Source organism: Zootoca vivipara, chromosome 10 (genome assembly GCF_965207765.1).
Source record: "Zootoca vivipara chromosome 10, rZooViv2.hap1.1, whole genome shotgun sequence".
In the NCBI taxonomy this organism is placed as follows: domain Eukaryota; kingdom Metazoa; phylum Chordata; class Lepidosauria; order Squamata; family Lacertidae; genus Zootoca; species Zootoca vivipara.
In genome coordinates, this window is record NC_142593.1 from 11,422,118 (window position 1) to 11,449,256 (window position 27,139).

The following is a 27,139-nucleotide window of genomic DNA, read 5'->3' on the forward strand; positions in this document are numbered from 1 at the left end:
GTTAAAAATGATACTTGATTGAGTGATGAAGAACACAGGAATGAGAGATGAGGCATTGCAGGCAAGCATGAAGATCTCATACTCCCCCCCCCTTAAATGTAATGAAAGCAAATATGAGTCATGAGCAAATGATTTAAAGAACACTTCCCAAGTTGTTGGAACTTTTACAGTTCTGAGAAAGATGTTGAGAAAGTGCAGAATAATAAGGCTTTTTACAAATAGAACCTGTTTTTACAAACAAGGTTGTAGGAAAAGGCAATGGAAGCTGCTCTCGTTGTTGCAACAATGGAAGATATTTGCGTGGATTACAGAATCAGACATTTATAATGTTCCCTCATTGGACTATTGGGGTGCTTGTTTGAAAGCACCCCCGTATCAAGATTTTTCTCCATGTGGAGAGCTAAGAGATCAGGGAGATTTGGCACCTACTCATAGGACAGTCAGGCTTTTAAGTGCTCCTGTGATCGTATGTCGAATACTATTTGTATTTGTCATTTCAAAGGTATACTATGGCTGTTTCAGAATAAACATCACTCGGGGACAAACACCGAGTCAGTCTTTTAAAGTGAGAAGACGTACTGTTGCTGAAAGCAGGAGGTGTCATTTGTCTTTTCAGATGTAATGTCAGATGTGGAGGTGGTGCAGTTCTTGTAAAGAAGGAAGGGTTATTTTTGTCATGCCACCATTTGGATGTCTGAGGAATGATGAGTAATTCTCATCTGTTACGGATGCTGCTGCTTCAATATAGGCAATATTTTAGAGGCGTTATTTAAGTAGAATGGGACTTATTCCCAGGTCAGTAAGTATGCAGTTTGCAACCTAAATTGCTTAATAAGCTTGGGCTAAGAGCTCACCCAAAAGGGACGTGGATGGCACTATGGGTTAAACCACAGAGCCTAGGGCTTGCCGATCAGAAGGTCGGCAGCTCGAATCCCCGCAACGGGGTGAGCTCCCGTTGCTTGGTCCCTCCTCCTCCCAACCTAGCAGTTCGAAAGCACGTCAAAATGCAAGTAGATAAATAGCTACAGCGGGAAGGTAAACGATGTTTCCATACACTGCTCTGGTTCGCCAGAAGCAGCTTTGTCATGCTGGCCACATGACCTGGAAGCTGTACGCCGGCTCCCTTGGCCAATAACGCGAGATGAGCACCGCAACCCAAGAGTCGGTCATGACTGGACCTAATGATCAGGGGTCCCTTTACCTTTACCTTTAAGAGCTCACCCAGACTTGAGTTGCAGCAGTTTTCTGCTTGTTCCACACTTTCTAGGCACCGATCCGAGTGGTTTTGTCCTTTCCCTGCCGCTTTCCCCCTGGAAAACCTATTCTTTAGCAATACATCAGAGCAAACATCAATCTGGAAAAAACCCGCTTGATGTTTGCTCCGATTCAGTGATATGGATGAAGTTGGAGTTTTTCACTCCTATGCATGCACTGCTTAAAGGCAGCTACAGTGTGGTAGGGCAAATGATTACGGAACTGATTTTTAAAAGATACTCCTATTCCCTTTGGGGAACTTTTACCTTTATGGGAAAAAATCCCTGCAGCATCCACCAAGCTAACAATAAAGGTGCCTTTGTGACGCTGCTTTTCTCATGCAGATAAAGTTCTTCTATAGCTATATGTAAAGGTAAAGGTAAAGGACCCCTGGACAGTTATGTTTAGTCGAAATTGACTATGGGGTTGTGGCACCCATCTCAATTTCAGGCCGAGGGAGCTGCCGTTTGTCCACAGACAGTTTACCAGGTCATGTGGCCAGCAGGACTTAACCGCTTCTGCTGCAATGGAACACCGTGACAGAAACCAGAGCGCAAGGAAACACCGTTTACCTTCCCGCTGCAGCAATACCTATTTTATCTACTTAAACTGGCATGCTTTCAAACTGCTAGGTTAAGTCCAGTCAAAGACAGTTTTCTGGGTCATGTGGCCAGCAGGACTTAACTGTTTCAGATGGAAACCAGAGCACATGGGAAAGCCGTTTACCTTCCTGCCACAGCAGAACCTATTTATCTATTTGCACTGGCATGCTTTCAAACTGCTAGGTTGGCAAGAGCTGGGGCAGAGCAATGGGAGCTCACTCCATCACAGGGATTTGAACCACCAACCTTCTGATTGGGAAGCCCAAAAGGCTCAGTGGTTTAGACCACAGCGCCACCTGCTTCCTGAATAAACAAGCACACGATCACTGATAGGTCCACCCACCATTGTGAGGCTAAAAGCAATGAAGATGATGCCTCCCCAGCTCTTGCCATTGGCTGTGGGTTTCTTGTAATGTCACAAAAGCATTTGGCAACTGAGTGAATATAAAGGCAGGCCAAGGGGAAAGCCCTTTTCTATTTGCAGCAGGACACACCTGGCAATGGATGTGACATTCAGCACTGCCCAGGTTTCTTCCACTTGGAGGAGGCAAAGTGGTGAATGGAAGGAGGCAATCCTCTGGCAGTGGGATACTAGGGAGTGATAATAAGGCAAGTTTGCTTGCTTGAAGGCTGCTGGTATCTGTGGCTGGAAGCTAGCAGACGTCTCATGATGGACCTAACAGAAGCTGGCAGATGTTGGTGGATGGAAACCAGTGGCTTTTGGATTCAGAAGTTGGTGGAGGCTACAAGGCTAAAGCAGACTGATGTTTGTGGATGTCGGCTGATGGAAGTTCACCTTTGGAAGTCAGTCAACAGAAGCCAGTGGATATTTGTGGATTGAAGCCAGGTGAATGGTTGTCATCTTTTTGGATGTTGGCTGGTATATGTTTGTGTGAGTACATGGGAGGTTTCAAATGTGGTTGAGGCAGAATGGTGTGCACAAATGTGATGTGTGGAAGGCAGATACCGGTATTCATGAATAGATGGAACCTATGGGAGGGGGTGGGATATTGGTTTCATGGAATCAGAGAATGAGAGGATCAAATTTGGGAGGGACCATGAGGGTCATCTAGCCCAACCCCTTACAATGCAGGGATCTTTTGCCAAATGTGGGGCTCACACCCACTGGCGTGCTTCTGAACTGCTAGGTTGGCAGGAGCTGGGACAGAGCAACGGGAGCTCACCCTGTCGTGAGGATTCGAACCGCTGACCAGGGGTCTTTTACCTTTACCTTACCTTACCAAGCCACAATTGGTCAAGCTATGGGGCAAGGCCAATTTGTATTTCCTTTTCTTCAATGTGTCTCCTGTGTAGCGGCAGCAGACTTTAAGCTTTCTAGCCAGTCCACTACAGTTGCACACACATGTATTTGCATGAAAGCCCTTCCAAGCTGCCCTAGCCATCTGCTTGAACATAAGAGAACAAGGGAGGCGCGGTGCATTTATTTGGCTTGCACCACAACCAGGGGTGACCCCGAAACCAGCTAAGGAGACAGAGTGAATTAGTTGTTAGCACCTCCATGGGTGGTGAACACAGCTGTTGTCAAACTGGCATCTGTTCAGTGCTGCCCTGAGTCGCCCAGCGACTTACTATAACAACTTCATCGTGAGTTTTGGCACCTACTTTTCTTGAAAGGAAAAACACTGGAGTAAACGCACCACTGTTTTCTTTCTCTCCCAGATAACTCCCCACCCCCATAAATATTACTTGAGAAAATGTCATCTGCAGCTAAGACTTAGGGCACAATCCAAAACACACTTTCTAGGGAATGAGCCCTTATTGAACAGAGTTGGATTTACTTCTAGGTAGACATGTGCAGTTAGGGAGCCAGGTGCCCTGTGGATTTAATATGAAAACAAATCCCCAAGGTCTGTATATCAGTTTACAGCTTTTATCTGCATCAGCTAATTCTATATTAAGGATTCTCTTTCATGGAGAAGAGAAATTATGTCACGTATAAGAAAAAGAAATCTTTTGGAACCAGATCAGAACTTAGCATATTTTCCTTAATGATCTGCAGTGCAAATACGGTATTTTCATCTTGCGTGTTTTTAGCTTTCAAAGTGTTTTTAGCTTTTCAAAGTTAGAAAGTGTGCAAGACAGTAATTAATAATAATAATAATAATAATAATAATTTATTATTTATAAAAATATAATAATAATAATAATATATTATTTATACCCCACCCATCTGGCTGGTCTTCCCCTGCCACTCTGGGCGGCTTCCAACAAACATTAAAATACATCAAATATCACAGATTAAAAAACTAATAATTATTTATTTATTTATTTATTTATTTGAAGCTATATAAAAGCAAGAGTAGCAATCTCCAACTAGTTCCTACATACAAAAGCACAGATTATTCACCAATTTCCAGATACAGATCACGGAAGAACATATATGGACTAACTCATAGGCCAGGCATCCCCAAACTTCAGCCCTCCAGATGTTTTGAGACTACAATTCCCATCTTCCCCAACCACTGGTCCTGTTAGCTAGGGATCATGGGAGTTGTAGGCCAAAACATCTGGAGGGCTGAGGTTGAGGAATGGTCCTGATCCTGATAGATTGTAGTGATGGAAATGGAAATTAGGCTTTCAATTCTGGAAACCATCCTAGAGTGCCATTTCCTCACCATGAAAGGGCAGGTTCATCCCACAACCAAGCATGCTTGAAATCAGAAAGAAAATGCCAGTCATTTGAGACTGAATGTACAGTGGTGCCTCGCTAGACGAATTCAATTCGTTCCACGGGTCTTTTCTTATAACGAAAAATTCGTCTAGCGAATCCCATAGGAATGCATCGATTTTTTTTTTGCCCATAGGAACGCATTAATTGAATTTCAATGCATTCCTATGGGAAACCACGATTCGCTAGACGAATTTTTGATAAAACGAATTCGTCTAGCGAGGCAACCTCCGCTCGAAAAATCATTTCGTTAAGCGGAAATTTCGTTAAGCAGGGCATTCGTTAAGTGAGGCACCACTGTATCTAGCTCTCCAGTTACCTCACTAGAAGGCATAGTGGTTGGGCAAGGGAGAGAGGGCCATGTGGGTTCCTAGAAACCAGAATGTCACTGAGGAGATCCTTGCTCTGAGTGCAGTGCTGCGGGGCGTCATGATTCCCTCGCTTTCCATGGCCCTTCTTTCTGAGGCTACCTTTTGGTCTCTCTCGCTCTCTCCTTCGGGCATCCCTTCGAGCATCCACTTGACCTCTGGCAAAAGTCTGGTGCTATGAGTCTGCTGAGGGGTTTGAAATAAGGCTGTGTTCCTGTGGCCCCGTCTCCCACACCGAAGCTGGTCCTAAGCCCTTCTGGTAGGCAGATATTCCTCAGGCTCCAGAGTAGGCTGCTGATGCAGACTTCCTCACTTCCCAGAACGACTCTGTGGGCACTTCCCAGATTGTCTCTGTTCTGGCCACACTTGCCGCCTCATCTGCTCCTCCTCACATGCGCCCCACCCTCTTTCTGCTGGTGCGGAGGTTGCTACTGTTGACACAGCTGCCTTGTCTCTTTCCTTCCACCTCTTGTCTCTTCCCTTCTTCCCGTTTCACTTCATGTCATACAGTGTGCTTTAAGCTTTCCAGCCAGGCCTCTACTGTTGTTGTTTTTGTTTATTTATTTATTTATTTATTTGTGATTTTCAGTTTTATACATTTCAATAATTTTACAATCATTTTAACATTTCAAAACTTGACTTCCTTCCTCCTCTTTCTGCGGCTCCTTAAATTTATTTTTTCGTATTTTCTGCATATAAAAATTAACTTAATTTGCTCATTTATTCATCTACTTTAATAGATATATTCTTATAAAACTGCAGGTTATTACAATAATCCTGCCAATGTTCTTATCTGTTTACAATTTATCTGTAAAATGTTCAATAAACCATTTCCTTTCGTTTATAAAAATTTGTTATCTTGATTTCTTATTTTTCCAGTAAGTTTCGCCATGTCTGCATATTCCGTAAGTTTTTGTATTCCATTCTTCTTTTGCTGGGATGACTTCTTCTTACCATTTTTGGGCAAGTAACATTATCGCCGCTATAGTTGCATACATGAATAAATTTCTATACAGTTTGGGTAGTTTTGTCCCTGTAATTCCCAAAAGGAAAGCTTCTGGTTGTGTTTTTTTAAAAAAAACAAAACAAACAAACATTATTTTAAACATCTTTTTCAATTCATTATATATATCATTTCCCACAGGCACATACATTTATTCAAAGGGTCCTTCTGAGCTGTCCTAGGCATTTGTCTGAATCTAAGAGAATGAGGGAGGTGGAGAGCACATTTATTTGACTTGCACCAGAACCAGAGGCATCTGTTCAGAGTCCAGTGACTCACCTGTAACGACTTCATGGTGAGTTTCGGCACCTAGAAGAGAGGGTTGTTCCAACCACCTTGCCTTCCCCACCCTGTAAGACAAGGGTTCGCTACCATTTGTACTAGACAGCTTCTCCCATGCACCATTCAGAAGCCCACCCTTCAACTATTGAGATGACATATGCCCACTTTAGGGCGTGATGTTGTTGTTGTTGTTGTTGTTTAGTTAGTCATGTCCGACTCGTCATAACCCCGAGGACCAGAGCATGCCAGGCACTCCTGTCTTCCACTGCCTCCCACAGTTTGGTCAAACTCATGTTAGTAGCTTTGAGAACACTGTCCAACCATCTCGTCATCTGTTGTCCCCTTCTCCTCGTGCCCTCAATCTTTCCCAACATCAGGGTCTTTTCCAAGGATTCTTCTCTTCTCATGAGGTGGCCAAAGTATTGGAGCCTCAGCTTCACGATCTGTCCTTCCAGTGAGCACTCAGGGCTGATTTCCTTCAGAATGGATAGGTTTGATCTTCTTGCAGTCCACGGGGCACCTCATATATAAATAAAATCAGCATTGACATGAAATTAATTATGATTTTATGAGAGGGGGGAGTATGTTTTGGAAAGTCAAGACCTTGAGTCAAAGTCTTCCAAAATCTCCATCACTGTTACCACCATTTCAGATAATAATGGGGTTTGGGCAACGCATATGACTGAGAATAAACAAAAGTGGAATTTTAAAGAGGTGGAGGGAACATTCTTTCATATGTGACAGACATGTAAAAGAGTATTGGGAATTGATCTATAATGAATTGAAAAAAATTTTTTAAGGTACTTTCCTAAAAACCCCAGGGGATTCTGTTGGGGATAATTCAGACTGAAATCCCCAGGTGTCAGAAAAGGTTATTTACGCAGACCGTGTTTTGTTAGCCCCAAAATGGAAAAAGAGCGAGGTCCCAACCAAAGAAGAATGGCAACTTAAGTTGACAGAATATGCACCACTTGCAGACTTAACATATAGAATAAGAGAACAAGAAGAACACATGCTTAAAGAATTCAAAAGCATCAATTCTTTGGTGATCAGCCTTTTTTTATGGTCCAGCTCTCACTTCCATACATCATTACTGGGAAAACCATAGCTTTAACTATATGGACTATACTATATGGACTTAACTATAGAGCGTGATGACAAAAATACAAAACACGAAAGCATTGAAAGCACCTTCCTAGTCAATATTCCCGGAGGCAATAATATTACATAACATGTTTACAAAACCTTCCACAAAGTACAAATTCTTTACAAAAATGGAATGAGCATATTTTAGGGACAAAACATTGAAGATGCATGGAACATACATTCAGAAATGTGTAAGTCCTGTACAGCAGGTATTCAGTTTGACATCCATTTAGATCATAGGGGTGCGTGATTTATGATTTGCCTTTATGCACATGTTATTTAAACTGCCCAGATAGTTGTATGAGGAGATATCTGAAATCATGAAAGTATATTAATGTTGGGTAAGATAAGCTTTAAAAGTGATTGGTCTTCTAGCTGGATATCTTTTCATGGTTTCATTCTGTTATGTAAAATGGCCACTGCATTTGAAGCATAAACATTGCTGTGCTAATCTTCAAGAACAATGAAGTTTGCAATGAACGTTTAACAGCCAGGATTTCCTTTGCAATAGATCATGTTCATTCTTTCTTGTTCTATGGAGAAGAATGAATTCCTCGTGCAATTTTCACTCGAAAAACAGCACATACTTCAGGCAAGGACCTGATTACAGCTGCTGCAGAACAGGATATTGCTTTCTCTAATCCTGTACCATATTTAAAGCTTAGCCATCAGTGCTTGCCTCTGTGTATCCAAGCACAAAGCATTTAAAACTACTGTAAATCTGAATGGATGTGAAATAGGCTGACCTTGGAAATCTCTGCTTAATCTTTTTTTCCAGCTTTCATCAACCAATGACAGTCACCCTTTTGGAAAGCTTCACAAGCCATCAGCTGGGATTTCAGACAACTGCAGATATGTCATTTGGACAAAATGAGTTATTTCTTGCATAGGGCTTACCTCCTGTGTTATTTTATGTAGGTTACAAATGTTTGCATCCCACTAGTAAATCACATACAGTATGGGTGTACAACATTCCTCCCTGTCTTCATACTACATTTTTCTTACACCTCCTTGGTCAACTGATAATGACTGTTGAGAAGGCACTTTTACAAAGACTCAGAGAATATTGAAACAATTATGACAATGGAATAGATTAGCTTTACGTGTAGGAGATGTTGCAGATATTAATATGTTGCAGACTTTTCTGCAGTAAGAATCATAGAATCGTAGAACTGTTGAGTTGAAAGAACTGTTGAGTTGAACTGTTGAGTAGAACTGTTGAGTTGAGCCCGATGGTCCAGCTACCAACTGAGCTGTATCTCCAGGCTCAGAAGTAGTTTAACCAAGGTGACCTCACACACACACACACACACACACACACACACACACCATGGGGAAAAATTATCATATTTCCCCCCCTGAATATAATGTGAGCAAGCCCCAAAATCCATGTCACATAATATTAGCACGAAGCACACTAAATATTATGTCAGCCAGCACACGAAGTTGCTGTCAAGTCACCCAGGCAAATGTCATTTATTGTCCGTTCTTTTGGCAGAAGATGGAATGCTGTGTGACACTGGGGATTCTGCACATAAAAATATGTTTATCCATGTAGCCCAGTATTGCCATTTCCAATTGGAAGTGGCTCTCCAGGGTCTCGGGCAAAGGGTATTCCCTCATCACATGCTACCTGATATTTTTTCTTTCTTTTTAACTGGCGACGGCAGGGACTGAACCTGGGACCTTTGCTACGAAATGCAAACACTCTGCAACTGAGCTGTGGTCCCTTCCAAAGCTATAGTCCTCACAAGATGCTCCACAATATACTACCAACCAAGTTATGCAGTGAGTTGGTGTAACTTAAATGAGAAACGTTTCCATCTTAAACACCTTGGTACAAAGCCATAATATCTAATACCAACCATCAGCACCCAGTCTAAACCATTGAGTCTCTTGGGCTTGCCAATCAGAAGGTCGACGGTTCGAATCCGCATGATGGGGTGAGCTCCCGTTGCTCTGTCCCAGCTCCTGCCAACCTAGCAGTTCAAAAGCATGCCAGTGCATGTAGATGAATAGATCATGCTGCGGCGGGATGGTAAATGGTGGACTTACCTTTGACTGGACTTAACCATCCAGGGATCCTTTACGTTACCTTTACGTATAACCCATGGTGTGTGCAGAATTTCATACAAAAAACACTCTAGCTATAACAGACAATAACAACAACCCCAACGCAAGATATTTGCACATATCTAGACCAACTGAAATCAGCAGAGACAATTATGTAAAGTCCATTGATTACCATGGGTCTCCTCAAAGTAGGACTAGCATTGGATTCCACTCATGGAATTTCAGTAACTGATACCTTGCTTCCCTATTCGTGGTTGTTATCTGAGTCATTACTAGAGTTCTTGTTATATCTGAAAGTTTCCGAACTTTCATTTCTGGGTATGATGCCATAACAGCTTTCTTAGTCTCCTGGAGCTGTGTTGCTCAGCCGAATAAACAGTAAGGAAGCTTATGATGCAGAAAATATAAAGGACAAGGCAGGCTTTGCTTCATCTGTAATTTTCTGAATTTATTGGACATCTCCAAGAGCTCAGTAAATTAACAGCGTATTACTCTGCAAATGGCTCCTTTGAAATGATGACAGCTGTCGCTAGATTTATGGCCTCCTTTTATAAACTTACTTTAAGAGGCTCATATTATTAAGCAGGCACCTTGACTATGCATACAAACCAAAGCTGAATCGGAACCTACAGTGCAAACCTAGATAAATTTGTGACAGACTGGAGTAAATTGGAGACTGCCTCATCTCTCTGCGCTTGTAGCATGGCAAGTGACAGGCAAGTTGACATAACCTAGATTTAGCATTAGGCACAGGTGATGACCACCAGGAATGGTCCTACGTTGAAGCTGAATGAGGGGGCCACCCCGGTGGCAGATACTAGGGGCAGAAAGCAGCAGAATGCTTCATTATGCACTCACCTCCTGAAATTTCATGCCAAAATTTCATGTGATCACCGAATTTTCCACAAGCTTTGCACCAATTTGTGGAAAATTAGGATCTGGGGAAGTGACAAAACAACCACGTGGCCACTTTACCTCGCATTCAAAGGAGGGAGGGAGACACATCCACTTTTAAATAAGGTCCAGGAGCCTCCAGACTGTTTTTTTGTGTGTGTGTGTGTGAGTGTGTTCTGCAAGTCCACTCATATCTTTAGCTGCGGCAGCATTGCAGGACGGCAGAGGCTCCACTGGGGCCCTGACAAGGAAACCGTGACTTCCGTTCCTCACCTGCATCCTGCATTGGCGAATGGGGATGCAGGCTGGGACTTGGGCTATGCCAGAGGGCAGAGCTGATTGAGTGGGAAGGCTTCCCTCGGGTCCTCCCCTGGTCATTTAAGCAGCCTGTACCTGGGGCATTACCTGCTTGTTCCTTCATTGGGTTTTCCTGCCCCCCCCTCAGTTTAAACTGATAGTCAAGGGCTTTGTTATGGCTACGGTGGTCACCGTTCTTTATGGGGCCGGGTAGGAATTTCTCCACTGGGCAAATTGGCTCTGACCCAGTGGTTTTTGCCTACCTCATAGTAATAGTCACAACTGGGTTGGGCATTGGGGCAATCCTTTGACTTGGATGGAGGGTGAGGTTGTAGTCTCTGCCTGCCTCTCCAAAAACTGGGGTATCCCGTTAAAGGGATCCAGGGGAAGTGGTCATGTTTACTTCCGGTGGGTGGGCCGGAAGTATTTCAATTGCCCCCTGCCCAAGACAAATCTCTTTCATCTGTGTTCAATAAAGTTGTGGCCTGTTTTGATCCAAACCAGTCTTATTGGTCTCTTATTTATCTGCATTGGGGATCGGGGAGCATGACGCCTCTACCTGCAACATGTCATTGACAAAATAGCAGAGCACTTGTGGTGGATTTATACTGGAGTTTCCACACACCCAGGGGCGAAGGAAGGCTAACCAGCCGCTGGGTGCCAGGGGCGGGGCATACTGTGTGGCGGCGCTACATACGGTGTACACACATGCGCTGCACGTAGTGGCATCACGCATGCACCGCTGGGTGGTTTGCCAACTGTGCCGCTCAAGCACCGTATGGACGGTGGCGGGATCCTCTGCTCACGGCTGCGGTGGCGTGATAACAGCGGCTCATGCCGGCACGCCTGGGGGCAGTGGGGTGAACCCCCCATGGGGTGCCTTCTTGTCACCCCCCTCAGAGATGGCACCCGAGGCGAACCGCCCCCACCCCCTTCCTTCACCACTGCACACACCACATTGCCCTTGTTATTTACTCTGTGATATTTCACCAATGTTACCACATTACTGCCACACAAAGGGGCCCTCTTGCATTGTAGAACAACAGAAACAGAACAATCTCCCCACTTCTCCGCTCAGAACATTTTGTACTGTAAAAAGGTACAGGAATTTTGCAGGAATCTATGGGGCATGCACTAATTGAAAATGGACCAGTATGTCCACCCCAAAAGAGTACTGAAAGTGAGATTGCATTTAGCTGCTCCACCATAATCATGAGCCCATATAATCCTGAATCTACAAGATGAAGAGGAACCCAAACTGTTCGTGCAAGACAGCCAGTAGTACCTTGACACACGAAAAAATGTTGTTGACGTGTTGCCATTTTGGGAATCATAACGAGACCAACCTGTAAGCTAAATGCCTGGACCTCTGAACAAGATACAAGCAGCATGTAGTAACAGCTGAACGATTTGCTGACAGTTTGATTAAGGAGGGTAACCATTTTCAGCCCACAGAAAATGTACATGGGGAAAGAAAAGCGATATGATAACATTTCAGAACAAAAACACATCGCTATGGCAACTCCGTGTTTTCCCTGGGGGCTCTTTCTTCTAAGAAATGTTATAAGTGCACACCACTAAATTGCAGGGTCTCTGTGCATACTTTGTCAGGAAGAGAAATGAATATTAATAAGGATTCACACAGAAAGGCAGCTTTGCAAATAAGCTTTGCCCAAAGATGTGGGCGGCTTTAAAATTGCTGCCTACTTTTCTGAAACAAACATGGGCAGAAATTTCTTTTTAAGGGTGCAAAAGACTCTGCCATATTCCTCTGTAATCTTGTGGACCAAAGTTAGGATTGCTAACTGTTCGGTATTTTCAGCATGCTTGCCTTCGGTTCGGTTGGTGTCAGGTACAGTATTTTGTTCCAGCAACTTTGAGCTAGGGAACTATTTGTTTCATTTCCTGTTGACACCACACCCTAACTAACAGAACCTGCCTCTTGATATACTCAAATTCATCAGAACCCCCAACCCTGAACCAACAAAGACGTAGCAGATTCTCACTGCCTTCCCTGACATGGTACCTTCCAGATGTTTTAGACTGTTGTTGTTGTTTAGTCGTTTAGTCGTGTCCGACTCTTCGTGACCCCATGGACCATAGCACGCCAGGCACTCCTGTCTTGCACTGCCTCCCGCAGTTTGGTCAAACTCATGTTCGTAGCTTCGAGAACACTGTCCAACCATCTTGTCCTCTGTCGTCCCCTTCTCCTAGTGGCCACCATCTTTCCCAACATCAGGGTCTTTTCCAAGGATTCTTCTCTTCTCATGAGGTGGCCAAAGTATTGGAGCCTCAGCTTCACGATCTGTCCTTCCAGGGAGCACTCAGGGCTGATTTCCTTAAGAATGGATAGGTTTGATCTTCTTGCAGTCCATGGGACTCTCAAGAGTCTCCTCCAGCACCATAATTCGAAAGCATCAATTCTTCGGCGATCAGCCTTCTTTATGGTCCAACTCTCACTTCCATACATCACTACTGGGAAAACCATAGCTTTAACTATACGGGCCTTTGTCGGCAAGGTGATGTCTCTGCTTTTTAAGATGCTGTCTAGGTATCTTAGGTACCTTCCAGATGTTTTAGACTAGAGGTCTAGGTACCTTCCAGATGTTTTAGACTAGAGGTTGGCAACCTCCAGCCCATGGGCTGGACCCAGCCCACGGAGGCCATTTATCTGGCCCACGAGCCGCCCAGTCACCAAGCTGCCCGCTTGGCAAGTCCCCCCTGCACTGCGCTAAACCGGCGCGGGGACTCGCCGAGCGACGCCGGAAATCACGTCTGCGCATGCCCAGATGCCGAAAATGGCTTCTGCGTAGGCGTGATTTCCGGCGTCTGCACAGCCGCAGAAGCGATTTCTGGCATCACGCTGTGCCCGTCCGGCCCATGGGCAACGTCCATGGGAACGATCTGGCCCATGGCTGGATAACCTTGCCTGTTTTAGACAATTACGGCTCCAGCTACCATGGTAGGAGATGGTGGTACTCCAAAATATTTTGAGTGCACCAAGTTCGGGAATGTCATACTCACAACCAGTGTTGTTGTTTTTCTGGGGGGACCCATACCCCTAAACATTTTGTGTTTATCTTTGTACTTTTGTCCATTTACTGTATTTATTTCCCCCGATTTGAACTATAAAATGGTGATTTTCTTGAGTCAAAATGAGAGTACCCCTAAACATTTTTTTTAAAAAAAAGCACTGCTCACAACCCATCCCTGACTGTCCATTAGATTGGTGGCGGTGGTTTTTTTTTTTTCAATTCACAACCTGCCATTGACCAATTTAGCTATAGTTCTTAAATGTTCTCCAGAGGTCTTCTACGGTATTATGTGTCCTCTCCCAGTCATCAATGTGAGTAGCAGTTCAAGTGTTTTCTGCTGAGCAATGCATTTTAATATTTGCTGGTGCAGCAAATCAGTTGTGTTTTTCAAGTTTTTAATCTGCATTTCTCATGACAGGGTCATAGTTTTCAGTTAGTCCCTAATGAGTTATGTCAGCCTATGCTGACACAGTTGTTTGCACAGGACCACGTTGTGATCGGTTTGCTCCAGATCGGGTTTTCCAACCTAAATGTCGCTCAGCATGAATTCACCAAAGCTAGTGTCTGTCTAAAAACTGCAGCTCACATGGTTTACAAAACACTCAGTCATGTGAACAGTCATGTGTGAGAATCAGTTTCTCTTTATCAACACAAGAAAACGCATGGAAAGGGGAGGCAAAAAGGCCAGAGAGTTTATGCTCACTTTATATATGTATTTTAAATTAATTGTTGATTGTAGAATTGTCAGTGTTATTTTGCAGTAATATCGTACCCCCTGATATATATAATAATTATTTGTTATTGATATAAACTGCTTATTTTCTGTCATCTGCTTTGAGCACAAATATTTGTGGGAAATTTGGCATCGAAATAAATTACTATGACTAAGTTGATTATGCCTGGTGGTTGATGACTTGGAGAGAGATAGAGTGCAACCACAACTGAAAAAGCACCAGCCAAATAAGAGTCTATATTAATAATAATAATAATAATAATAATAATAATAATAATAATAATTTTATTTATACCCCACCCTCCCCAGTCAAAACCGGGCTCAGGGCGGCTCACACCAATAAAATTACAATAAAACATAAAAAGCAATTAATTAAAATACAGATTAAAATACAATATTAAAATTTCAAATGCAGCCTCATTTTAAGTAGTCCATGAATCCAAGCCACGAGGGAGGAAAACACAGGGGTCAGACTGAATCCAACCCAAAGGCCAGGCGGAACAGCTCTGTCTTGCAGGCCCTGCGGAAAGATGACAAATCCCGCAGGGCCCTGGTCTCCTGTGAAAGAGCGTTCCACCAAGTTGGGGCCAATACTGAAAAGGCCCTGGCCCTAGCAGAGGCCAATCTAGCCACCTTATGGCTCGGGATCTCCAGAATATTGTTGTTTGTGGACCTTAAGGTCCTCCGCGGGGCATACCAGGAGATGTGGGTGGGGATTGGATAGGAGTGACAGAGGAATTCTTCACCGAGTTGGATAAAAATCAAATCCAGAGAAGAACTCAAGGCCATAATGTGCTCCACCTTTTTATTTTTAATATCTATTTATTTATCTATCTTTAATAGATCACAAATGCGGGTTAAGGGTAAAAGAATACAACACTGGTAAGATAACAAAAAACAGAAAACAATGTTCACTTTTAAAGAAGTTCATTGTAAAGTGATGCTTTTTCGTGTGAAAAGATATTGGTACAAACTAGCCCTTATGTGTTTTCTTTTTTTAAGTCTGAAAGTATTTTATATTTTATATTCTCCAAGTTGGGGGTACACAAGTTCCATTGACTTAGCTTCTCCCTCTCATCCCCAACATGACTGAAAATGCATTAAAAGGTTGCATGAGAACTTAGCCTTGGAGCAAAATGCAGAAAGGCATGGCAAACATTTTGTTTTAATTAGGAGAGAACTGAAGGCAAAGTATAATATATATATATAAAGGGGGGGAGGAGCTTTGTTAATACAGCTGCAGTTATTGAGAAATCAATGTTTGAACAGAAGTTGTGTTTATTCAGATGCATATATTTTAACAACAGTAATAACAGACTTTCATTTAAATACAGCCCTCTCCACAATACTTAGGTAAACAGGCTGTGCAGCTGGTCTCTTATTTGTGCTGCATGGGATTAAATTTCAGTAAATCCCGCAAACAGCATTAGGCCCTAGAAGCTTTACAATCACACTAATAGCAAAATGATTATCTTCTGAGTTGCTGGGGTTCACATCTCTTCCTTCCCTCCCATCAACATATTAAATACGTTTTATTGTGCAACACAGTAAATATAATGAACAGTTGGATCCAACATACCCACCACCGACTTCCTACATGTGGTTTTTCCAGTGTTTTGTGTATGGCACATCCCAGATTAATGCTACATGCATTTGTTTGTGGTGTGTTGGTGCTCCTGCTGGCAATCTCACTTCCCTGTGTGTGTCGCTGATGTTTTGTGAAATGGGATGGGCAGTGACCATCTGCTACCTGGGCTCAGCGTCAGGAAGAAATACTGTGGATGGACAGACTTGAGTCCTGCCCTTTTCCTTTTCCCCTCTTTTCTTTACAGATAATTCGGTAACAATGCCCCAGAGATGTGGACCAATGAACTGGTGACAGACTGACAAGTCCTCAGAGATACTGAAAGAAAGAAAGAGCTTGAGCGGAACCACAACCCCCCTGAAAAATTAGAGTTAGGGTTCCCAACCTTTTTTTGGCCATGCCCCACCTAAGCATCTCTAAAATCCTGATACCCCCCCCCATTACATATAATTCTTATTATTCAAAAAGTGAATTCCTCTTCACATGGAGCCAGGGCCATCTCTAGGTCCTGGCCCCGTGGCGCGGGGCACCAGGGCGCAAGGCCACCAGGGGCACCGCTGCGCCCACTGAGAGGCACGGCTGAGGCTGCCCCAGGCGTGCCTCTCAGCTGTTCAGCAGCTTCAGGCCGCTCTCCGCAGGGGCATCACAACAGGGGCGGGCAGCGCCCCCTGGCCCAGGGCTGGCCCTATGGCAGGCTGGGTGGCGCAGTACAGCTGCCCCTGCGGCAGCCACGCTGCATGCAGCGCCCACCCGCCGCGCTGGGAAACGGGGCGGGGCGGTTCGCCGGAGGGATCCCTCGCACCACGGCGCCAGGGCGCCGGGTATGCTTAAGACAGCCCTGCGTGAAGCAAACCTAAAAGGTCATTGTTGTCGTTGTTGTTGTTAGCCATGTCCGACTCTTCGTGACCCCATGGACCAGAGCATGCCAGGTACTCCTGTCTTCCACTGGCAGGAGTGCCTGACATGCTCTGGTCCATGGGGTTACAAAAGGCCATTAACTTGACCTAACTCATTCTCAAGTTGCCCCCCTTAAAAATCAAATTGCCCCCCTGTGGGACATGTGCCCCACGTTGGGAACCATGGGTCTAGAGTAAAGGAACTTCTTCCCAACTGCTGGACTACACACTGGGAAGGGGGTGGTTCTAAGAAAGGAAGACAGTCAGAACCAACATTTCCTCTCAAGGGTTTATCAGGCAGGGCAGGCTCCCCATGTGGGGGATCTGTTACCACATGGTGTACTCCTTCGACTGGAATGTGGACACCCAGGAAGGCCACAGAGTGTGGAGTGCTGGAGAGATGATTTGTAGGCTGAAAGAAAGGACACCTGAAAACACTCATTGCCCATCTCAAATGGAAGAGAAGAGAAGAAGAAGAGTTTTGGATTTGATATCCCGCTTTATCACTACCCAAAGGAGTCTCAAAGCGGCTAACATTCTCCTTTCCCTTCCTCCCCCACAACAGACACTCTATGAGGTGAGTGGGGCTGAGAGACTTCAGAGAAGTGTGACTAGCCCAAGGTCACCCAGCAGCTGCATGTGGAGGAGCGGACACGTGAACCTGGTTCCCCAGATTACGAGTCGACCGCTCTTAACCACTACACCACACACACAAAAACACACCTGCACCTCACCTTAGATGAATATCTCATCTATTTTTCTCTTTCTTTCTGGATGCAATTTCTTTTCTCATGAATTTTTGAAGAATTTGAAGTGGGAGAAAATTTTCGCACAGGACCAACAAATTCCATGTATTTCATGCTTCCCTCATGGTGCTGATCCAATACAATACCACCCAAAAGTCTTTATGCTGGTTCAGAGAGGCCATAAATCAGAGGGAAATACTGAAATGGTATAAACGCGCTTCAGCTCACAGTTTCCCTCACTCTCCCAGCCCCTGAAACTCCTGAGTCCACATTTGTTGAACTAGTGTTTGAATGGGTTAAATGAGAAAGAAGCCCGGAATTTAGTCACACTCTGACCCTAGTCCCTTATACTAATTATTTTATTGCACTCAACAGGAGCCCATCATTAGCAACGCAGAGCCCAGCAAGATGGTACAAATTTTTGTGCACTGGATCAGTTATTTTGGTGATATGGTGAACTAATAGGATTTGGGGGGGGGGGTTGTTATTCTGTGTCATAGACAGCTCTTTCCAAACTAAACATTAAAAGAGTTACCTAGAATTACTGCAGGCTGCTCTGAGTAAGCTATAATTTTCTTCTTAATTAACGTTTTGGGGAAGGAGGCACAATGAAAGCAGTTGGAATGGAATTCTTTCCTCAGAGTTCTCTTCTTGTTTCATGTGACACTGAAAACAAGGCAGAGGAAATTGCTATTTAGTAAACAGAAACATAACTGGTTTTTTAATTTAAAAAAACCCACCTCTCATCACAAGAACAAAGAGACTCTTCAGAGCATGAATTTGGGAACTCTTCACTAAGGGCCACACACTATAAATGCCCATGCCAGCTTTTTGAAGGAAGAGCAAGGCATGTGAGGAAACAGGGAAGAGGAAGAACAAAAGCCTTGCATGCAGAAGGTCCCAGTTTCAATCCCTGGCATCTCCTGGGAAAGACTCACCTCCATGAAACCCTGCACAGCCATTCCCAGTCAGTGTAGATCAGGGGCCCCCAAACTTACCCGGCTTTGGGCTGGATGCCCACCGCGCCGATTGCGTGGTGGGCCGGAGGGTGGGGGAGTGCACACGGGGGCGCGTGGCTGTGTGCACCCATGCACGTGCGCAAACGCTATTTCTGGCACACTCCCGACCTGGAAAGCGCCGGAAATAGCTTGTGCGCATGTGCAGGAGCCTCCTCCGACCTGGCCTCACTGTTGCAGCTCCACCCCTCTCACTGAAAGCCACCTTGCCAGCATTGGGGAGGGGGATTTGCCCACCAAGGGCCGTGTCGGTCAGCGGAGCTGCTCTGTGTACAGGCGGGCAGGGTGCCCCTCTTGGCTCCAGTGATGAGTGCTCAGCTGGCATGCGGGGTCCACGGACCCTTCATGCCCCGTGGTGGCGAGGGCTGGCCTGGCATGCTGGGTTCTGTTGACCCTCCACCCCATCCCCAACACACACACACACATGCATATGCACACACACCCCGGGTGCCAGAAAAGGACGCAACACCACTGCCTGTAGTTTCATTCTTTTTATCTACTAAACCTTTCAGTAATTTTAGGCTTTTATTTCAGTGCCTTTGAATGGAGCAGGACTTGCAAAAGCACGCGGAGGCATTAACTGAAAAGAAATGGCAGCACTTATTCAAACAATTAATCCTACTTCATTAATGTCAGCTCTTCACGGGTAGACTATTTTATAGTTGTTACATAACTAACATGAAGCTACATCCACAGCAGATGCCAAAAGTTCTTTTTCACGTCCCAGATGGACATTTCTGCTATGTACTTTCCACTTGACCTGAAAAAGAGAGAGACAGAGATTACAGAGAGTATAAGTACATAGGACAAGCTTGGGGGCTTTCATCTGGATAAACGCAGTGCAATAACTATCTTTGAGCCTGTGCGTTGGCTTACACATGAAATTTGCATGAAGTCACATGCCAGTGGATGACAACATGGCATGAGCATCTTTTGGACAATTTACACCATCCCTGCCAAATGATTCTTTTTTTCTTTTTCTTTTAAAAAGAATTTTTTATTGAATTTTCAATTTTACAAACAAAATGAACATTTTACATATAATAATAATAATAATTTATTATTTATACCCCGCCCATCTGGCTGGGTTTCCCCAGCCACCCTGGGCTGCTTCCAACCGAATATTAAAAACAGTACAGCATCAAACATTAAAAACTTCCCTAAACAGGGCCGCCTTGAGTTGTCTTCTAAAAGTAAAATAGTTACTTATTGCCTTGACATCTGCTGGGAGGGCGTTCCACAGGGCGGGTGCCACTACCGAGAAGGCCCTCTGTCTGGTTCCCTGCAACTTGGCTTCTCGCAACGAGGGAACCGCCAGAAGGCCCTCGGTACTGGACCTCAGTGTCCGGGCAGAACGATGGGGGTGGAGACGCTCCTTCCAAGGTTTTCCAAGCCTCCCTCCCTTCTCCTTTCAAGCTCCTCAGCCTAAGTTTGAAAGGAGGGTTGGTAATTGGAGTCAACAACATCTGGAGGGCACTATATTGGCTACCTAGAAGAGGGGATGTGTGTACAAGAATGCAAGGATAACCTTGTTTTTATCGGTGAAATATTGGAGAATTGAATCAGGTTTTGTCGGAACGGCGTGTGCTGTAAAGGCTCATTGTAATGCTTCAGGCCCTTGCAACTTGAACTTCAAGCACTGCATATATTAGAAACATAACCTTGAGTAATTAGCTGAAAATGAAGTCCTGGGAACTACCTGTGGAGAATACAAGCCACTGCTTACATTTATAGCCCGTCGTTCTGCTTCCCAGAGACAGAAATAAGAAGCTCAGAAATGCCGATCAGCAAACCACACAACTGGAAAAACAGTTCCCCATGCAGTAAAACACAGGGACAGTAATTTCACACTCCAGAGAATGGGGTTGAGGAGAAGAGTCTACAGGTGGACCACATTTTTAGAAAATTGCTTATCTCATTTTTATTTTCAGTTAATGGGCTCAGGTCTTTACAAACGTTGTCCTATATATTTTGGCAAAGTGCACTTGATACTGATTTGCTTTGCTCAGACCCAGAGATGCATGAGCCAGCCACCGAGTAATTACAGTTCTTCCTCTGATAGTGATATAATAGTAAATATATATTATTTGTGAACCCCCTTACACGTATATGTCCCAAGGCAATTTACAGACATAGCCTTAAAAACAGCTAAAATTATTTTTAAAGGAGCACAGTGACAACTGGATATACATTTTAAAACAACAAGAGTGAACACCTAAACAGAGACCTTTTCATCTAACTCCTAAAGGGTGAGTAGATCTGCCACCGTTTAATTATCTCTTCTAGGACGTTTCCTGATATCGACGTCAAGCGGACCGGTCAGTAGTTGCCTGCATTTTCTTTCCCCTCTTTTCTGAAGATGGAAAAAGAACTTGCTTGCCTCCAGTCCACAGGGTCCTCACCTGTTCTCCAAGAACGCACAAAGATTATAGACAGAGGCTCTGAGATTGCATCTGCAAGTTCCTTTGGTACGCTTGGACGCAAAGCTTCAAATAGCCTCTGCCATCGTATGTAACATATGCCGCTGCTCATAAAGCAGCTGATTAATAGATTTAATTATCCTCCTCTAGCTTTTGCCCTGAAGCTCTGCTGTGTAATAGGATGCTAACACTGATATCATCAACAGAGAAGGAAAACGCTCGAGAAACTGGAAGACGTGTCGGCACAGCACTAGTTATCAGGGCTATAGCAGGGGTGGGGAACCTCCACCCCCTTCCTGATGTTATGGGACTCCATCAGTCCCAGGGAGCTCAGTCAATGGTCAGGCATGATGGAAACTGTAGTATAACAAACATCTGGAAGGCAAGAGGTACCTCATCCCTGGTCTATGGGCACCTGGCATGGCACAAGATGGGCGTTGTCAACCAATATCAGCTGATATGGTGGCCTACTGTGATGGATCCCCCCCTCACTGCTTTAACATCAGAGGCTCTCTCTGTGCTTCTCTACAAACAGGAGAAAAAACCTCGAGTGTCCAAATTGGACTTGTCTCCAGAGTACCTCAGGCGCTGCGTTCGAAACCTATGGCCACCAGTGGGAAGTCCCTCCCATGGACCCCTACTGCTACAGTGTGCCTCTCCCTTAGGCAACTATGTGGCTCTTTTGGCTTTGCTAACCAGCCCTTTGTATGACAGGAGAAAAAGCAAACAGTTTCCTCTTCCCCAGGAAAGCTTTGTTCTCCCCTCTGTCACACCTCTGAAGGTACTGAGACACTGCCGAGTCAGTGAACGTTTAAGCACATTTAACTTTATTATTTAACTTATAAACATGAATTTCTTTGGTTCTTAAAAGCGCATATCTTCTTTTTATTTAACACAGACTTGTTAATACAGCTCCTGCATCCCTCTCTAACGTTCTACTCTCCACAACTGCCAACTTTCAACCGCCAACTCCCAACTGCCATTTAGAATGCCCTCTAGCTCCGCCTCCCAGGGAACACCTGCCTATAATGGGAGTGATAGATTAACCCATGATGAACCAGAATCATCATCAGGCACCATTCCGCCACACCTACATCCATCCTGTCTCTCTCTCCCCCTGTATATGTTTGTGTGTGGTGGCACTGAGTCTTGTGCTGCAAAGAGAAGTGATGGGAGACACTGAAACCACTGCAGTCTTGATTTCACATCCTTCTGGGTCCTGCAATCTCAGGACCTAGAACTATTCTAAGGAAATGAAGATTGTGACTGTTGTGGCTGCTTAGGATGGAGCTGAGCACCACCATCCATTTTCATGTTGCTGACCGATAACATGATGGTGTTGATGTGGGACAGAGGAAACTTAGCCAGGGCCCTCATCAGACCTGGTCCTGGCCAGAGTCCATGGCTGTGCCCTTCAGATGCTCACAAGCATTCAGAATTGCACACACACACAAAAAAAAACTCTGCACAATCCCAGAAGCACCATGTATGTGTTATTTATTTCAATGGGAATTTGGCTAAGATTGAGCAGCCACACTGTGGGTCTGCTGGTCCAGAAATTGCTGGTGTGGAAATCATGGATAGCATCCAGCTCACTACATGATTTTTTCTGGGTTCGATGAGCCTTTCTGTTTCTGCCCAGTCTGCTGATTCTAAGATTTGTTCCCCTCTTCCCCCCTGTCTCGAAGGGACCCGGGTGGCGCTGTGGTATAAACCACTGAGCCATGGGCTTGCCGATCAGAAGGTCAGCATTTCGAATCCCCGTGACGGGGTGAGCTCCCATTGCTTGGTCCCAGCTCCTGCCAACCTAGCAGTTCGAAAGCACGTCAAAGTGCAAGTAGATAAATAGGTACCGCTCCAGTGGGAAGGTAAATGGCGTTTCTGTGCGCTGCTCTGGTTTCGCCAGAAGTGGCTTCGTCATGCTGGCCACATGACCCAGAAAAACTGTCTGTGGACAAACATTGGCTCCCTTGGCCAGTAAAGCGAGATGAGCGCTGCAACCCCAGAGTCGTTCATGACTGGACTTAACTGTCAGGGGTCCTTTACCTTTACCTCCCCCCCCCCCGCTGCCTCAGTGGTAGGAAATTGAGTTTATCATCCTTGAATTCTGAACATCAAATATTATCTAATTTTGGATATTAAATAACAAATGTTATCCAATACCACCAAACTATAATACCCTAATTAGACATTTGGCTGATATTCAGCATTTTCAGAGAGGAATTTCAAAACGTATTTAGGATGTGCACAGGTTCCAGTTCCACAATTAACAATTAATTGCTATTATTTTGTGACACGGGAACATCTTTCTGTACAAATTATGTACAGCAGCAATGAAGTCGGTTTTCAGTCCTTGTGTCTCCAGGTCATCATGGAAAGCCATAGAAATGTACTTGAGAAATAATTAGTGCTGTTTTTGCTTTCAACAGTTTCTGGGAATACTCTATAAATAGTGTTCAATCAACACCATCTCATCGCTCCAAGTTAGCTATCCAAGTTGGCTTCACACGTCGTCACAACGTCTACCATGTACAAAGTGTTTATGATAGCACAGGTGAAATAGTTCTACACAATAATAGTTGCTGGTTTCCCCCCTCCAATTTGAACACAGTATGTACAGCCCAGTTCACACCCAGGAAAGTTGGAACACTTAGATATACAGCCCAGTCCTACACACATTAACTTGGAAGCAGTGATGCTAGAACTCCTCTCCACTCGAGCTGTATCTGGGCCACTAATTATGAGCTTCCTACACAGATAATAAAAACACACACACACGCCAAGAGTTCAAAAATGGCTCATTGACTTTTGACGCCTACATATTCTCACTTGGGAACTGTCGGGAGAAGGGTTGTCAAATACCAACATATTACCTAAACTCCTCTTCATCGTGCATCGCAAGTCTGGTACCTCGGTTCCTAAATGGCTGCTGAACTGTGGAGGAGAAAGCAGAAACTCCATCAGCATTAGCCATGTTGGTTTTTCTTGCTAGACAGTGGGCTGCTGCTGAGACAGAGCAGGTGCCTTCTGCAACAGCAAATAACCTGCAGTCCCTTCAGCCCATGTAGAAGTGGAGCCTACTATGTAACTGGTAGACACAGGAACAAAGACAGTGGGTGGCAGGTCTGTATTTTTCAGGAGGGAGTAAAAAAAAAATCGCATCTTGGAAATGATGGGGAAAGGCACAGAAAAGTGTGGGATGAGCAAATGACTACTGGGAAGATGTGCAAATACTCCATGAGTAAATCAGGAGCAATGCCACATAGTAATATAACCACCCTGTAAACAAATACAGTTATACCTCAGGTTACGAACACTGCGGGTTGCGTGTTTTCGGGTTGCGGATCGCACCGAACCCGGAAGTACTGGAACAGGTTACTTCCAGGTTTTGGTGCTCGCGTATGTGTAGAATCACAAAATGATGTCATGTGCAGAAGAGCAGCAAGCGCATGCGCAGACGCAGCAAGCACATGCACATGTGCAGATGCAGCGCTTCAAGCTGCGAATGCTGCGGGTTACGAACATGCCTCCCGCACGGATCACGTTCACAACCCGAGGTATGAAACCCAAACAGAAAAGTACGTGTGAGGCTCTCTTCCAGGTGTGTGCTAGAGAAAGACAGAGAGGGAGAATGCATGTTTGGGATTGGTTTTAAAATTACCAAATTGGTTGAAAGCTTCAAAGCATTCATGGTAGGCCCATGATTCTTTAAATGTCAGTCACGCAAAAGCAATAGAGAATTTTCTAATTTTAGAATCCTTTGTCACGTGGGAGATCAGCTCAAATAGAGCAAGAGAGCCATGAACAAGACTTGGAATTCTAAAAAGTGACCTGCGATTGCCTCCCAGCTATATAGAAGTAGAGATATTTGTCCCATAGCAATGGATGATTGTGAGTTGCCAGAAAGAATTTCCTTCTCCTTCCTGATGATTGATTCCATCTTCCTCTTTTCAGTCTCAGGGAACTGAGCCAAGTTTTTTAAAAAAATTAATGATTATATAGATATAGATATAGATATAGATAGATATAGATACATCCTTGGATTTATGAAAATTGGCATCAAGGCTTTAGTGTCTCCAACAACTTCAATGAAGCACTCAGGGCTGATTTCAGTGAATTTATATGTCACCAAAACTAGATATAGGGGGGAAATGATTTCTCAAATGATTTCTCAAATTGCTGTTGATTTCAATATGCCTTATCTACAATGTGTGAATTGAGGATAGCATCTATAGCAGGACTGGGGGATCTGTGGCCTTCTAGATGTTGACGGATTACAATTTGCACGCCTCCTGCCATTTGCCATGTTGGCTGGGATTGACAAGAGATCATGTTCTGGGGAGATCAAGAACATCGGGAAGATCACCGATTCCTCATCCTTGACCCATATGCCGATCTTCCTTCCTTCCTGCAAAATCACCTGGATTCTGGAATATCTTTGTGAAATAAAAAGGGAACAAAAAAACTACTTTCTAGGCAAAGCTGGAACACAACTGAAGCAACACATATTTTTGTATTAAATATGAGATTGTCACAATAGATAGCTGCAGTGCAGGAAAAAATATGAACAAAACACTCTCACACACTGTCAGTTAATGGAATGGCAAAATTATCTTTTTAAAAATGGAATAAAGTAGAGAACTACTCTGAACCAGTGCAAAGTTGAAGACTTGCTAAAGATTAGTGAAGACATTTCCTACAGAAATAGAGTTTTTAGAGCATGTAGAGATGCAAAGGACGTCCCTGTAAGCAAATTTTAAGCCCCTGAATTTGATGTCAAATCTACTTTTGTTTTTCAGTAAGCAATATAATACCAAAAAAAAAATGCTTATGCTCTACTGAGCCCTTTAAATCCTATGTAGGGAACCGAACATTTAAGAGGAAAATATTTACTGAACCACCCGTGTGGAAATAAAAGATGCAAGGAATAAGTGTTCACTATAATGACATTGGTTGTTGTTTTTATTTCTTTCTCTTACAAGCAAGTACTGTAAACCCATAACACTTCAGTCACTTGGAGTAATAATAATAATTTTATAATAATAATAATAATTTTATTATTTATACCCCACCCATCTGGCTGGGTTTCCCCAGCCACTCTGGGTGGCTTCCAGCAATCTCTCTCACACACACACACATTAACAGCTTCTAAAAGCTCTGTAATTCTTTATCTCCTTGACATCACCTTGGTTCCACAGGGAGGGTGCCACTGCCGAGAAGTCCCTCTACCTGCTTCGCTGTTAACTTCACTTCTCGCAGTGAGGGAATTGCCAGAAGGTCCTCAGAGCTGGACCTCAGTGTCTGGGCTGAACGATGGGGGTGGAGACGCTCCTTCAGGTATACTGGGCCAAGACCATTTGCGTAAGCTGTTCTAGGAAGGGCTTTTATAAAATAAAATAAAAAGTCCTAATAGCATGTGTAAAGGTGCTCTAGTCTAATCATGGTAGATCCTAATGGTTGAGCTTTAACAATGGCTCTTAACAATGTGCAACAGATTTAGTCAGGGTGAGTTCACGCATACACGTTCATCATCATCCACTGAATGCAACATCAAGTGAAGACCAAGCATGTGTGGAAAAGTCATCCTTGATCAGATACTAGACAGGACATTAAATCCAGACTTCGCCACTTCCACTTGGTTCTTAATTATTTCACTAGGACATAACATAAAGCATGACTAATGGTGCAATCCTAACCTGGTCTACTCAGAAATATTCATTGGGCTTACTTGCAGGTAAGTGAGGTCAGGCTTGCAGCCTAACTTTTCACACTGATTAAACCTAAGTTAGTTGGAGCAAAGTCAAGACTGCTAGATCAGATCAGTTCAGACACAGTACTGTTAAATGGAGGCAGTTGACACATTCTGCTGCAACTTACCCCTGGGGAGGCATTAGCTAATGCTTCACTGGGCGGTGTTCATGTTTGTGTGAATCAGTCCCCAGGCATTTAGTTATTCTTGGATAGATACTTGGGTCAGTGCCTCTTGTAATCTCCTTCCTCCTCCTTCTGAAGTAAGGCGCTTATTGCTGCCTCCTTGGGGTCCTCTGTGTTCACTGCTCTGTGTTCACTTCTAGGATCCATCACAGACATCCCCAAACTT